The sequence below is a fragment of the Spinacia oleracea genome, chromosome 1 (genome assembly GCF_020520425.1).
Source record: "Spinacia oleracea cultivar Varoflay chromosome 1, BTI_SOV_V1, whole genome shotgun sequence".
In the NCBI taxonomy this organism is placed as follows: domain Eukaryota; kingdom Viridiplantae; phylum Streptophyta; class Magnoliopsida; order Caryophyllales; family Amaranthaceae; genus Spinacia; species Spinacia oleracea.
The window spans coordinates 44,844,579-44,861,921 of NC_079487.1; positions in this window are offsets into that span (position 1 = coordinate 44,844,579).

Below are 17,343 nucleotides of genomic sequence, written 5' to 3' on the forward strand. Positions count from 1 at the left end.
GTCCAAGTTGATCAATCTGGGTGTCTTCTCAGCATACTGCTCATGATTCTCAATCTGGTCCTTATGCTTGAGCATATCATTATGCATATCAAAGCGGTAGTTCCTACTCTCGGCACAGCGGATGAAGAGCTGCCGAAGACAAAATAGAGTTAAAAAAAAAGGTATATATAATAAATAAAGAGAACCAGGGGTAAGTGTCTCACATCAAGGACGAGGGACTGGATGGACCCAAAGAACCCCAAGTCAATTCCGGGGAGTGACCTCACATACTCCTCAGGAATGGCCGCATACACGTCCGAAAGGATCTTATCCTTCGCCTCTGAGCTAAAACCGTCAGAAGGGGGGATGCTCGCCACCTGGGCCCGCCGCATCCGCTTGAACATCTCAACTGAACCAAACGTCAAGTTATCAAACATCATGCAAATACCGACTTGACACAACAGATTAAAAGTATAGAAACATTAACCAATTGGCGAAGCTGCAGGAGGCATGGAGGCATTATCAGTAGAAGGAGCTTCAGCTTCCTTGCCTTTACCCTTGTCCTCCTTGGACGAGGTGGTGGCGTCAGCAGCCTCAGCCTGTTCAGCTGCTACTTTGTCAGCAGCCGCTCCGGCAGCGGAATCCCCTTCGGTGTCCACCTGGGGAGAGACCTCCTTTTGCTCAGGTGCAGGAATGGACGCCTGGTTAAGAAGAACCTCTCCCCCAGCTAGGGGAGCAGACGGTTTTGGTACCGACGGCTTTGCTGCAGCATCGGTCGTACCCATGTTCTTAAAGAAGGGTCGTTTTGGCTTAGGAGCCTCCGTCGAAGATGCAGGACGCTTCTTCGTAGCTGACGAAGTGGGCTCCTAAAAAATGTAAGAAGTCAACGACCAAATCGAAATCAGAAAAGATTACAGAGGCATAGTAAAAATAAAAAAATAAAAAAGAATAAAAATAAATAAATAAATACCTTGGCGACGTCACCAGAGGCACCCTCGCCGGACTTCTTGGAGGAGTCCTTTTTCTTGGCCTCCACGGCCTTGAGAATGTCCTCAGTGTATACCTCGGACAGCCAAGCGGGTACGTCCACTACGCCCTACCGAAGACGATCCATGGCAGAATCTACAAAGTCAAGGGTTAGTAGAAGAAAAAGAAGAGCGATGTTGAGTGAAAGTCTATGGAAAACTACCTCTACTCAAATAGGAACAAAGACCAACGGCCGAAAGAAAGACTATATTGATGAACTGGCCTACATGGGGAAGCCAAGCATTAGGCACCCAGGCATGGCTCTTTGCCGACAGCCGATACATCTCGGCCTGGAACAAGGGCTTTACTAGTCCCCATTCCCTTGACGAAAGGCGAGGGAAGGCGTCATCTTTAGATAAATAGCGGGGCCGACGGTTCCACCTAGAAAGACGCCTTGAAAGAGAGAGGTCTTCCATTCGAACAATAGACCACTTCTTCCTCCACCAAACCCAACTAGAAGTCTTACCCACCACCGTCTTATATCCCCGACGGCTGTAAAGGGTGAACCATCCCTGGGGAGAACGAGAGGAAGGGGCAATAACTACAAGACGAAGGAAAGAAGGAAAGGAAGGGGTGATGCCGCTCAAAGCGCATTTGGCAATAAATCCAAAAATGTTTGCCCAAGAGTTAGGCGTCAATTGAGCAAGGCCAATATCATACCCCTCCAAGACGTCCATCACAAAGGGATGCAAAGGAAATCTAAGACCCAATCTAAAGGTAGCAGTATAGACAGCTACCTCTCCCTGAGAGAGTTGGTCCACGGAATCATGGGGTCGAGGGCTCCTAAGACTAAAACCTGGGGGCAGAAGCAGAAAACGCTCAAAGTCACGTCCCTGCTCCCTCAGGTACCTCAGCCATTTCATGCTGGGAAAGATGTCCGAAGGAAACAAATTGACATCCTCCTTCTCCCGGACCATAGGAGGAAGGTTTTTTGCAAACTCCTCGTCCGAAGAGCTAGAGGAGTCATCTTCAAAATCCTCGCGTGGAACACGGGGACGGCAAGCCACATTCTTCCTTCTTCTAGGAGAATGTGCCGTTCTTATGGCCGCGTCTCCTGTATTATGAGAGGAACGGACTCCACTCCTACTTCCTTGGGACGGGTTCGAAAAAGGAACCCTATCGTCCCCCTCTCGCGGTGCAGCCCATGCATGCACATTGGCTGTTTGTCTAATTCGAGCCATGTCGTCCTACATAAGGAACAGGACGTCTGACTTTAGCAAAAGAAAGAAAGAGATGGGCGTCATAACCCCCAGGACGCCTCCACAGGACACTATAAACGATAAAAAAGAGGGGGGCCATCAGCATGCAGAAAACAAGAGTTTTGATAGAAAACTTACCAGAAAATGATCAAACTGATGAGAAGTCTTGACAAATCTTCTAAATCCTCAAGAACACTGAACAAAGAATCCAAGAACACTCAAACGCAAACACAAGCAGGTCTTTGGCAAAACGAAATTCGCTTTCTCTCTCTAAATAAAATTGCTCTGAAGTAACAAAAGAAAAATGAAAGAAGTTCTGAAGGTTTTAAAGGAAAAACTGAGCTCTGAAAAGCCCTCACACGTGGCATGATCCCAGGACAAGCAGCCTACCCCACATGGGCGAGGGGCATCCTCCTTGAGGGGAAAATGATGTGGCCTAAAACAAACGCCACCTAAGCTAAACCATAATGGCCCAATAAAGGACCTTCCAGAAGGCCTTTAGTCCCTCTTACTCTGAAGGGACCCATCTTCACTGATTACAAAAAGCCCAACGCACTTAATAAGCCCGCGAGACTCAACTCCAGCCCCAGTATTTACACAAGACACGTGTCATGATCTTAAGAAACTGTCCGATTAAAGCGGGATCAGCTCCCAAAAAACCCTAACCCTATAAATAGGGTTCAGATCCCAAGGAAAAGGGGCAATCAATTCATTCCCACCAACAAAAACTATCTTTGCTCTGCCTTCTCTCTACAAGTTACTTATCTCTCTAGCTTATACTTACTTAAGCATCAGAGGGAATATTCCTACGGGAATATTCTTGTTTTGCAGGTTGCCAGAAGTTCGTGCCAGGTCATACTTGATATCTCCGAGGAACGCGTGCCACGTCAGCACCGTAAAAGATCCCACAACACTAAGTATGCATTTAATTTAAGAATGCATTTTAATCAAGTGTTTATGTGATTTGATTATGTGATCTTGTATTTAAAGTTTGATCATGTTTTATTTTGCTTTATGTGATTAATTGCATCATAATCCATGATTAAGCATATATTTGTGCATTGAACGTGTTAAAGCTTAATTATTTTGCGGGAATTATTTTGTTTGGGAATGCATTAGTAAGACTCTTAAGTTGTGTGTTTTCAGGATTTAAGATGTTGATTTCAAAGTTCGCTTATCTAGGACACCTAGAGAAGTTAGACTGTGAGACCCCACACATATATATGAAGAAGATTGAGTTCGCTTATAATTATTTTGCTACGGTCCAAAATTTTCCTCAACTAAGGAATAAGGATGTTATGTCTGAGATGGTTATTCATTGTTTGCCTCATAAGAATCCATACATATATAAAGCTTAAGAATCGATTCCATGATATAATTCCGACAGTGGTACGTACTCCTAATTACTTTAAGTACGTACTCCTGATGGTATATGGAGGTATGACATGGAGGTCATGACCACTATTTTAGAGCTTGTAGAGCAATGTTTTGAGGATGGTAAAATGGTAGAAAATATCAATCACATGGAATTTGATAGTGATGTGGAGAATCCTATGAATGAGGATAGTGATGACGATGTTGTTGAGATTGAGAACCCTAACCCTATCATTCCTGAACCCACTATTGAGATTTCTAGTGATACTGAGGATGAGCCTGAAGCCAATGATGAAGTGAATAGTGTGCTACAACAAAATAATAAAGACATGGAGTATGATTCTGATCCTGAAGAAGACATAGATGATCCTGAAGATCAAGATTTCACCCCAGAGCACTACAACGAAAGGAATGATCGTCGTGATGCCTTTAGTATTTGAGTATTGTAATAGCTAGTACTTATTTTTGGTTGAATAATAAAGTAGCAAGCTACTATTTATGGTTTTAGTAATTCATTTTTATGGTTTAGCGAATAAAGTACTATCCAAAGGATGTAGTATGCTATCATTGAAGTAATAAAAGCTTTAGATTCTTTTCGTTACCCTTAATTCTAAGTTTTGAATTTAAGTTGAGTGATAATCGCAAAGGGATTTAATGTTATTTCTTCAATGAAATTTTACATGTAGGGTGGTTGAACTCTCTACCACTTAAATTTTGTGATGCGAACGAAAGCGGGAATTGGTCCAAAGTAGGAGCCACTTTTCCCATTAGGGTCCGAAATTTTGTGACCATTTGTGCTATTGGTTTGACTTGTTTTGTTAGTGCAATACTTTAGTAAGGTCGTGTCCAACCCAATCTTTAAAGTTAGTCTTTTATTTTATTCAGGAGAAGTGAAATGGCTAACCAAGAGATTGCGGATGTGGTTAGGCAATTAGCTGAAGTAGTGCAAAACTTAGCACATAATAGAAACAACCCAGTGCCTTATCCGGCTAGGGAGATGTTTAAGAAGGTGGCTCAAAGTAAGCCTCCTCTGTACCAAGGGGAGATTGACCCAAGAATACTTGATAATTGGTTAAGGGAATTTGATAAGCTAATAGTAGCGGTGAACTGTCTAGAAAACCTTAGGGTAAATAGTGTTGTATATTACCTTAGGGGAGAAGCTGGCCTATGGTGGCAAATATGTGAAAATGATTTGAGAGCTACACCTGGATTCGGGTGGGAATCGTTTAATGTTGCATTGAAAAATAAGTTTTATCCGCCGTATCTGAAAAGGCAGAAAGCTCAGGAATTCATCGAATTGAAGATGGATGGGATGTCTGTAACTGAGTACTATTCTAGATTCATAGAACTGTCTAGGTTTGCACCGGAAGTGGTGGCAACGGAAGAACTTAAGGCTCAGAGATTTGAGAGTGGATTAACTATGGATCTACAAATGATGCTTGCTGGAGAGACTTTTCCTAGTCGAGATACCCTATACGGAAAATCTTCCCATCTGTATGGACTCCAACAAAGGAAGAATGGAATTGGTGATAAATGGAAAGATGTTGGGAACCAGAATCAGGGTGGTAACCAACAAAACCAAAATAATTTTAAGAAGAATAAGGGAAACAACCAGTTTCAGTTAAAGGGGAATGGCAATGGAAATCAAAATAACAACTTCCACAACAATAATGGCAATAGGAACCAGTCTGGAGGCAACAGAAATGGAACAAGAATTTTTGAGTGCAAACGTTGCCACAGTAATCACCCAGGGAAAGATTGTGATGGAAATCCAGTGATATGTAGGTTCTGTGAGAAGTCTGGCCATAGGGAATTTGAATGTTGGGCCAAGAATGGGAAACCTAAGCAGAACAACAGCCGGAATAACCAAAATCGGAATGGAGGGAATAATGAAAATAATGGTGGAAACCAGCGAGGTTACCAAGGCGGTAAAAATAACAACTATGGCCAGAAAAATGGAAAGTCTGGAGGAAACTATCAGCAAAATGGGAACCGAAACAATAATGGAAATGCTAATGTAGGTGGCTATAACAAAGGAGTTTCCCAAGGAAAGCCGAATGTGATCACTAGGCAAGAAGCAGAAACTTCATCCGACGTCATAGCCGGTAGTTTTTCTATTAACCCCATTTTAGTTAAAGCACTATTTGATTCTGGTGCGACTTATTCGTTTATATCAGTGAGTGTTTTGGAGACACTGGGATTAAAGGAACCCACAGCAATTGAGGTACCCATAGTTATACCAACAGGTAGTATAGTAAAGTGTACCAAGATCCATAGGGATGTGCCTTTGACCATAGCCAAAATCGTGTTTTTATCTAGCCTAATCGAGTTTGAATTGGGAGAATTAGATGTAATTTTAGGTATGGATTGGTTAGAGTTATTCAAATCCAAGATCGATTATGAGAAGCAGAAGATCCATTTGAGGTCTAGTCTAAGGAAAGTAGTGTCCTGTCGTCGTTTTGGTAAGCCTAGAAGTGTAGGAATCATCACGGCAATGGAACTCGTGAAGCTAGTCAGTAAAAGAAACCATGTGTTCTTGTGCAATGTGAGAGACCTTGAACATGTTATTAAGGAACAACCTGAGGACATTGCAATAGTGAATGAGTTTCTGGATGTATTTACGGAGGATATCTCGGGAATGTCGCCTAATCGACCTATTGACTTTACCATAGACTTAGCACCTGGGACTGCACCTATTTCGAAAGCTCCATACCGAATGGCTCCAGCAGAAATGAGTGAGTTGAAAGGTCAATTGGAAGAAATTTTAGGGAAAGGTTATATCAGACCAAGTGCGTCGCCTTGGGTAGCGCCAGTCTTGTTTGTGAAGAAGAAGGACGGAAGTATGAGACTCTGTATAGACTACAGGGAGCTCAATAAAGTCACAATCAAGAATAAGTATCATTTGCCTATGATAGATGATCTGTTTGACCAATTGAAAGGAGCAGGAATCTTTTCAAAGATTTACTTGAGATCAAGTTATCATCGGTTGAGAATCGCGGATCACGATATACCAAAGACTGCATTTAGGACTAGGGGTGAAAGTTCGGTTTTCGGTTTGGATTAAGGCCCAAACCGAATCCAAACCAAACTAATTCGGTTTTCATTTTGTGAAACTGAATCCAAACCACATAACCTTTTAATCCAAACCAAACCAAACTGGATTTTTTATTTTGAGTCCAACCCAAACCATAAAACCGAATTTTCATAGGTCTTTCATTTGGGTCTGTTTTTGGGACTATATTATACCTGTTTTTAACAAATTTTTGGGCCTTTATTATACTTTTTAGCCAAGTTCGGTTTATTCGGTTTTAGTTCGATTTTAGAATTTTCAGTCCAATCCAAACCATAAAACCAATTTTTAAAAAAAATCTCAATCCAAACCGAACCGAATAGAAAAAAAATGAACCAAATTTCTTATTCGGTTTGGTTTGGTTCGGTTTTCGGTTTTTTGCTACCAAACTTTCACCCCTATTTAGGACTCGATATGGTCATTATGAGTTCATTGTTATGCCGTTTGAGTTAACAATGCACTTGCTATCTTTATGGACTTAATGAACCGAGTATTCCATGCATTCTTGGACAAGTTTGTAGTGGTTTTAATAGATGATATCCTTGTGCATTCAAAGAGTGAAGAAGATCATGTTGAACACTTAAGGTCTGTGTTGAGTACGTTGAGAGACAACCAGTTGTATGCCAAATTCTCGAAGTGTGAATTCTGGCTGGAGAAGGTTGCATTTTTGGGACATTTTGTGTATAAGGAAGGAGTTGCAGTGGATCCTGCAAAGATCAAAGCAGTTAGTAAATGGCCTACACCTAAGAGTGTCTCGGAAATTCGAAGCTTTCTTGGTTAATCTGGATATTATAGGCGTTTCATGCAAGATTTTTCTAGGATAGCCAAACCAATGACTACTTTGATGAAGAAAGAAGCTAAGTTTGAGTGGAATGATAAGTGTGAAGAAGCATTCCAAGCTCTGAAGACGCGATTGACAACCGCGCCAGTGCTAACTCTGTCAGATGAAAGTGGTATTTATGATGTGTACATTGATGCATCTAAGAATGGTCTAGGTTGCGTTTTGATGCAGAACGGGAAGGTGGTTGCGTATGCGTCAAGACAATTGAAACCGTATGAATCCAATTATCCTACCCATGACTTAGAATTAGCTACCATAGTGTTTTCATTGAAGATATGGAGACACTATTTATATGGTGTGAAATGTAAGATATTCACGGATCATAAGAGTTTGAAGTACATTTTCACACAGAAGGATCTGAATATGCGCCAAAGAAGGTGGTTGGAATTGATTCAGGATTATGATTTGGACATCCAATATCACGAAGGAAAAGCAAATGTAGCTGCAGATGCTTGAGTAGGAAATCAAGCCTTAGTGTAAATGCGTTAGTAGTTGCTAACGAATTGTGCAAGGATATGCAAAGGTTGAATTTGGAAATCGTGAGTGGTGAATGTTTAGAAGGAATGATGAATGCATTAACTATCCAACTGTCAGTGTTTGATGAAATCAAAGAGAATCATGCTTGAGATGTTAAGTTAGAGCTAATCAAGGAAAAGATTCCGCAAGGGAAAGAAACGGATTTCAAGATCCATGAGGATGGAAGTTTGAGGTACAAAGGAAGGTGGTGTGTGCCTCAAAAGTGTGGTGAATTGAAGGAATGGTTGATGAAAGAAGGCCATAATACACCGTACTATGTTCACCCGGGTGGTGACAAGTTGTATAAGGATCTGAAAAAGGTATATTGGTGGCCAAGGATAAAGAATGAAGTAGCTGAATTTGTAGTAAGATACTGACTTGTCAGAAAGTAAATATAGAACATAAGAGACCTCAAGGAAAGGTCCAACCATTAGAAATTCCAACCTGGAAGTGGGACTATATTTCAATGAACTTTGTCACTTGTTTACTCAAGTCAAGAACCAGAAATGATACCATTTGGGTAGTGGTAGACAGATTGACTAAGTCAGCATTGTTTATACCAATAAAGGAAACCTGGAAGATGGAACAACTTGCCAAATATTACATTAAATGTTGTGAGATTACATGGAGTTCCTAAGGATATAGTATCAGATAGAGACTCAAGATTTCTTTTAAACTTCTGGAAAAGTGTGCATAAGAACTTTGGTACAACATTGAAACTGAGTACAGCGTTTCACCCAGCAACAGATGGACAAATGGAAAGGACTATTCAGACACTTAAGGATATGCTTAGAGCTTGTGTCATAGATTTCCAAGGAGGATGGGAAGATAGTCTAGATCTTATAGAATTTTCATACAATAATAGCTATCATGCCAGTATAGGAATGGCACCAATTGAGGCCTTATATGGACAAAAATGTAGAAGTCCTTTATGTTGGAGTGACATTAGTGAGACCGTTGTGTTGGGACCTCAATTGATGGAGGACACAATGAACTAAGTTAGAACCATTCGATCCAAGATTCAAGCCGCACAGGATCGTCAAAAGAGTTATGCAGACTTGAAGCATAGGGACGAAGAGTTCCAAATAGGTGACAAAGTGCTACTCAAAGTTTCACCAATGAAGGGTGTAATGAGATTTGGGAAGAAAGGAAAGCTTATCCCAAAGTATATAGGTCCATATGAAATCCTGGAACGGATAGGAAAGGTAGCGTATATACTAGCCTTGCCCATGGACTTACATAGAGTACACAATGTATTCCACATATCTCAATTAAGGAAGTATGTCCGGAAAAATCGCATGTGTTGCAACAGGAGACCATAGAATTAGACCAAAGTCTGACCTTTGAGGAAAGACCAGTTAAAATCCTTGATAGTAAAGCACGTAGTACACGGAGTAAGGATGTTAAGATTGTCAAAGTGTTATGGTTCTAACCAAGAATCTGAAGAAGCTACCTTAGAACCCGAGGAAGAAATGAGAAAGAAATATCCCAAGCTTTTTCCCGAGGTTAGTTAAGTTACGGGGCCGTAACTCGTTTCTTTTAAGGGGGTAGAGTGCGGGAAAATTTCGCGCTTTTTACCTTATTTTCCCTCATTTTATGCCTAATTTAGTGCTTTCTATCGGAAGTGCCCTTCATATTGTCAGGTTGAATTACTTAAAGAGTACAACAACTAAAAATTTTTGCAAAGAAAACGCCATAAAGTCTCATAAAGTCTCAAGTTTTAATTCCAAATTATAGTTTCCGTGCCCAAGACGAAACTTCTTTTAAGGAGGGTAGACTGTAATACCTCGTATTTTTCTGAATTTATAAATATATTTTAATGTATTTATAAAGTATTTTTACGAATTATAGAATTTAAATTGCAGTTAATATGCATTTAAGTGTGGTTTTTAATTAAATAAAATATTTATTAGTTTTATTTAATTCTGAAATAAATTAAACGAATTATTATTTTATTATTTAAGTCGGGAATTTATTGGTTCGTATTTCAAAACTATTTAAATTAAATTCCGAGCACAATCCAATTCAGTTGGTGAACCAAACAAAGCTTTTAAATATTTAATTCTAACTTAAACCCAATTGCAAAGCCCAATGCAAAACCCTAAACTGAACCCACTAGGGACTAGAAACCTATAAATAAGACCCCTCTCATTAATGATTCCCTTACAATTTCATAACCCTCTCTCTCTCTCCTATTTGCTCTCTCCTTCGTCCGGCTCTCTCTCTCGCCGCACACAATGAGCACTTGCTCGTGTGCTGCGTTGTTGCACCCTCGCCCCTCTCCTCGTGCCTTGCCTTCGAGCACAACACCTCTCCCTTGTGTTGTGTCGCTGCTGCCTCTCGCACAACACACTCGTCTCTCTCTCGTGCCTCTCGCACACTCCCTTTGCCCCTCTCTCATCGCGCAGCATCATAGCCCGCGTGTTGTTGATGCGTGTTGTGGTTGTTGTCGGGTGTGCTGCGCCCAGCCAGTCCCTCACACACTCGCCCACGCCGTGCACGCGAACCTTGTGTCGCGCTGCTCGTGCTCGTCGCCCCTGCTGCGTCGCTTCTTCCCTTGTTGTCCGCACACACGCACACGGTTGTGTGGGTTGTGTGTTTTTTGTGTTCTGAATAATTCTTTTTGCGCCCAATCACATCAAATTCGTGATTGTAGCGTGCTTAGGCCGGTTTGGTATAATTATCTTCTTCCTTGCCTATTCTATTTCAATTCCGTATTTTAAAATTATATTATTATTATTGGTTTTGATTTATTAAACTGCTGGGAACGGTTATGAACATCGTATTGTGATGTTTTACGTGTTTGAATTCATGAGGATGATTTTAATTAAAAGAGTTATTATTTTCAGATTTAATAAATTAATAAAGTGTTTCTTTTTGATGTCCTAAAGTGATTTTAATGATTATTTAATACTAGGGTTTTAATCCTAATTTAATAAATAACTTATTTACGTAATTTAATGGTGATTTAATTTAGGGAAATCAAATGTAAATTTTCAGATTTAACCCAAGGTTTTAAAGTGTCGATTTTAATGGTTTTAAAGGCCAAATATCAATGTTTTTATACTAGGGCTTTAATCGGCCAATTGAGACTATAATTTTAATTATGAGCAACTAATTTCTAATTAATTCAAAGGTTTTAAAACTCTTAAAAGTTTCTAAAAATTTAGTAAGCATGGATAATAACTAAGTTTTATTATTTTAATTATAAGAGGTGATTTCTAGCCTTGATTGTGATTTGCAAAGTGGCCCCCATACTTAGATATTCGAGGTACGTACATGTCTAGGGTGACCACCAATTACATGAGAACTATGTGATGATTATTATTTGTGAATCATGTGACTTGAAGTATTATTGAATTCATATTTGATGTTGTGAACAAGCATGTTATGGTTTATTGATGAATTATGAAGCCTATGTGAACAGTCATGTTGTGACCATTTATAATCGTTGAATTATGGCAAGCATGTTGTTCACGTTTATATGAATGTATGAGTGTTTCACACGCAAGGATTATGTTTATGCTATTGTACGGGATGTCTAGCATACTTTAAGTCAAGTAATAGTGTCGTTGTGCTGTAGGTGTTCTACCGCCGAGTAGAATATGATGTGAATTGAACTAAGGAATATCCGTGCCTTGTGCACACCTCGCTTGTTAACTGGCAATGTCGGGTTATCTTAATATCATATTGAGAAGGAACAATGGGAATAATATCACTTGAGTCCTATGTTTGATCACATGTCCTAAAGGATTAAAATGAAGTGTCATTGTTTGGTTGCTTGTATGTTATGTCTCGTTGTTGTGTCTTGAGTTCACCTTGTGCATAAAATATTGACTAACGTAAAGTGTAACCCGAATGTGCTTCAAAACTCTTGGAACGTATATACCTTGAGTATGAGCAATGGGGGGAGTCTTGCCGAAAAACTTGTACTCCTTGAATGATACAAGACGTTGTTTCATTCTTTCTTTTATGCGTGGGAATTCCGTCGGTATGGCCCGACCTTTACTTATTTTGGTGTGTGGTTGGCTTCCAACACCTTTTCTTTCCTTTTATGGATATTTTCTTTTACCCGTTCGAAGCTAATTCTTATTAATCTGTGAGTCAAGAGTCGTGTTAAGCGCCTAGTCTTGTCTCCATGATTACTTGTTATTAAATGGCTTTTGCATGTGGATTATTATATTGTTGAATGAAGCATGCTAGACTAGAATTTCATTCTAACTTGTTCGTACTCATCTTTCGCTGACTTCGTGCTTCATGTCTTTCGGTCATGGCCTTTGCCTTAATGACCCTATGATGATCCATCATTGCATTTGCGTTGTTGGGGAGTAGATTTTAATAAACAAGTTTGTAGAGATAACTTGCGGGAGAAGTTATCATGGGATTGAGTTTGAGAGATAATTTTCTCTTCCGTATTTATAAACTCTACATCTATTTTCTAGTCATGACTACAATATTTATTTAAACTTTAGTTAATGGATTTTAAACTATTTAATGTTTGGTTTTTGGGCCTTAATGATTCCAAGTTATTAAACGACCATTAACTATTTATTATATTTGAAAGTTAGTTAAATTCCGTTGCGTAATTCTGGTAAATAGCCTTAGTTGTGATCACGGTGGCGGTAATATCTTGGTAATTCCTTCATTTTAAGTTGGAAAATGTTTTATAAAAATCAAGGAATTCATAGGGTGTTACATCGATCATCAATGCTCTTGAATTTCATGCAGAACTCTCCTTACAACGTTATCATCATCAAGATCAGCTGGCTCAATGTCAGCATGTGTAAGCTTCCTGGTAAGAACCCAATCCAAGAAGGATTTCTGCCTCCTTCTGTATTCATTTAAGTAAGGTAGAAAAAGAATTGAGCTAAACATATAGTGCTGCTTAATATCCAAGACACAACAAAAAGCCGGCCTCTTAAGGTGCCAAAGTTGTCATCCCCATAACCCTGGGTGTTAATAGTGGCACAGACACAATGGAAGACATCGATCAGATTGAGTCCTTCGTGAAAGGTTAAAAACGATGTTTCCGAAAGTCATAAGCAATAGGAGAAGGATTGAGGACATGTAAAACTTTATCTTGTATATAGTGTGCAATAAAATCAATCATGATGATCAACTTTTGTTGCACACTCGTACTATATGGATCAACCAAACACATGCTGTAGTGCAATAATAGTTCCATGATTACAGTCTCCAACTTAACTACTCTGTATCATCATTATATAAATGAAATTAATCAACAACTAACCACTGAAGACAAAAAAAAAAAAAACTCGAACCTTAGATAATTTAATTGTAATCAATCATCCAATTGTTGAAGCTCAGCCTTAAGCTGCTCAATCTTGAGCCCCATAGACCATCAAGCACTACATAGACCCACCTGTGTACAATCCTCAGCCACAATTCATATGGAGTATTCAGTTATAATTCTAATTAGCAATTCAAAGAAAAAGTAGTCTTCTTCTCAAAATAGCAAAAATCAAAGCATTTAAAATTGCATTGAATCGGATCATACAATTTCCATAATAATCATAGCAAAACACAATATTTTAATAATTATCAATATTTTAAAAATAGTCACACATAAAATAAAGGAAATAAATAAAGATTAACATAAATAATTAACCTTTGAAAGAATAATTTCAAACAACTCCGCCCCAGCTTTCAAATCGTTCATCTCTGAAGTATTACTGCATAATAAAATGATTGATTAAAATCAAATTAATTCCTCAAATTTAAAACTAAAAAAATTAAAATTAAGGGAAAAATAAAAACAAACATGCCTCATAATAAATTACACAAAGGCAAACTTATAAAAATTTACCACATTAAACCTTATAAATAGAATTTAAGGTTAAATGGAAAAAAAATTGAGTTTTAAATATATATCTTGAAAGTTTTTTATTTACGATTATGCCTTTTGTTTATACCATTTATCCAATAACTGTTATTGATTTAGAAATTGGAATCACCCGAATAATTACACGGTCGTAAAAGGTGGACACCTTGGTGTTTCACCGAGAAAGAGAAACAAATTAGAAAATGGGGAACAGGAGAACCCCCTTCATTCCAAGATTTCTCTGTGGTCTATGAGTTGTTTCCCAACCCCCTTCTTTGACTCTTCCCCATCCCTCGTCTTCTTTAGCCGCTAATAGGAAAATGCGACTGTCGGCTATTTCTTCTTTGACTGAGTACCACCGTTGCAGAGTTGTGCTCATCCTCTTCACGCTCTTCTCAGCTTCACTCGCCATTTGCAATGTCCCGACTCCCAGATTGTTTCTTCTTATTTAATCCCCAACAATTTATTTATTGTTCCTTTATCAATTTACTTCTGATTTAGTGTAATAACTACTAATCTAAATAATTGATTGTTGCTAAGTTCCTAAAAATGCAAAATCAGTAACATCATTAACAATTCTCCCATCATCATCATAATCATCATCTAATCATCACTCAACACCATCTTTACCTCAATTTGATAAGTATGCTATCTTTACCTCTTCTAAGTAGTTGTTCTGGGTTAAAGAAACAAAACCACCACTCACTCGTATCAAAAAACAAGCAATCAACGAAACTCTCAACACCATAAATCTTTATCACTCAATTCTTTACATATTCTAGCAAAAAAACCCATGAACCCCCCCCCCCCCCCCAATTAAAAGTCCAATTTTATCAAAAAAAACCCATAAAATTTCCGGAAAATCCCTATCAAAGATTCAACATATTAACACAAAGAATTTAAAAGAAACAAATCATCAAACTTGTTATGGGCCCTAAGTAAAGAGACTGAACTTGATATTAACACCACCATAATAGATAAACCCTAAGAGATTTTCGGAATTCACCAACTATAACAAAATAACCAGGAAAAAACCCATAGAACTCAACAAATTCTAGCAAAAAACAATCAAAATCTTCAATACATTAAATTTCACACACAGAATCATAAAATTTGAATTTGTCTGGGTTTTGTTTTTCTTTTACCCGAATTCCGCGGCCGTCGTCACGTCGTGGGAGACTCGGAATGAAATCATAATCATCTTCTTCAACGGGTATGGTTCATTGCTGAAAATCTCACATTTTCGTAGTTGTCGGTATTCAAGGAGAGAGAAAATGATTGAATTAGTATAAACTTTATACTTAGGTTTTTTCCGTTTTCTCTCTCCTCTCTCGATTTCTCTGGTTTAATTGCTTTGGTTTGGTGAGGAGAAGCGGCGTGAAGGATGGAGAATCACGCGGGTTAGTTGGTGAGGACTGAGGGGAGAGAGAAATTAAGGATTGAATGTAATAGGGTAATTTAGTCTTTTATAAGGGGGACACAAAAAATGTATTTACCTACCCCTTTTGGCTTATATGATGGAGATAAAATCACTGAGAAATTCCGAGTTAATCTCAGTGATTGGGAATACTTTCCAATCAAATGGCGAATTCGTAAATATTTTGTTGGAAAAGTATAGGTTGTATAATTTTGTATGTTGACTGTATATTAGTAGTTCTTGATTGTATATTAATTGGTGTTGATTGTTTAGTCGTTGACTGTATATTCTATGAGTGATTATGTATTACTAAAATTCAATAATGTTCATTGTAAGTGATTGACTGTACATTTATAGTTGTTGATGGCATATTAATGAATGTTTATTGTATATTGCTAGTCGTTGACTGTATATTACAGGATTGTTGATGTATTCCAAAATTATAATGTTGATTGTATATGGACCCACATCAAATAGCATGTGGCTGTAGTTGGGCCCACTTTTAATGGTATTTTCGTAATAAAATATTCATTTATTTACGAAAATGCCATTTGATTGGAACAATTTTCCCAATTAACGAGATTAACTCGGAAAAGCTCGGTGTTTTGAGGGAGAATTCGAGAAAGGGCGAATAAGAACAATTTATCTATATACTGTTCCTTCAATTTCTTTTAAGTAGTTCCCTAAAAAAAGGGTGTTGCTAAATGCAGAAAATAATATCTTTATGCAAAACTTAAAATGACAAAACTACCCAAAATAGGAAAAATAACTCAACCCTAGCTTCCCTCTCAACAATTTTTGTTTTACGAGATGGTCGACCATTTTTGCAGGTACAAGCAGTACATATCAATCGTCCAACACTCCAACAATCAATTTTTATGTCCATAACGTAAGCTAAGTCACTGGGTCATATTGATGACAAATCTGACAATCCAACCAACCATTTTTTAGCTTTGTTAATAGGCTCATAGCTAATCAACTGATTTGATTAAACTTAGCTTATTTCTCCACAATCAAGATTAAGAAATTTATTTTAGTTGAAGTCTAATCTGGATTAGAATAATATTTTTGAAGTTTGTTTACCCTTCTTTAAAGAAAAAGAAAATAATTAATATTACTTCTTAGTTTAAATGAATGAATATATTAAAGTCACGGGTAGATGATTTTTTGCAAAAATGGAGGCTAGATAGTAAGGAATTGAAGATGAGAAGGATCGAAGAAGGTCAACGAAATAGGGGTTTTTTATAAAAAATAAAATCAGGGGTAGAATAGACTTTTTAAGTTTTACATATAGAAATTATTTTCTGCAGGCAAATTTGCGAAATACAATCGTTTATAACCACTTTTTTGCGAAAGACAACCTTTTATAAAAAATTTTGCGAAAACACACCTAAAACTAAATAAAATTTGCGAAATACAACCTGAAAGCATTTTCAGGCATTGACCTATATTTTTTCGGTTTGACTTGGCCGGTTTTACTAAGTACACCCTCTTTTACTCCCTTAAAACTTAGTTGGAGCCAAAAATTAAAAAACACCCCCAAACTTTATTTTTCTTCTTTTATGTTCTTCCTTCCCCCAAATTTTCGAATCCCCCAATCTTGTTGCTGATTCATTCTGAGTAAATTGCTTCAATTGCTTCTCAATTAACCACTTTTCGACACTCTACAACTTAATTTCGGTAAGTTTTGTTCATTAATTTTGTGTAATTTTGATGAAGAAAAGTTAGGTTTTTACCCAAAAAGAGTGCAAAAAGTTCATATTTTTTTACCTAAAAATGAAAAATAAACATAATTTGAAGTAGTTGAAGAAAGTGACGTTTGGAATTGAATGACTTACAAGATTCAATGGAAGTTTGTTGTTTGCAGAGCTTCATTAATGGCGTTCGTTCACCTTCTTTTTGTCTTCCCAGATCGAGGTTCTTTTTCTTTTAGGTTTTAAGGAAGTAGCTTTTATATGGGAGGACAAAATGAGGGAAAAGGGTGGAAATAAGAAAATTAGGCCTCACGTGACCGCCACATGCCAAGTCAAACCGGAAAAATGTGGGTCAACGCCTGAAGATGCATTCAGGTTGTCTTTC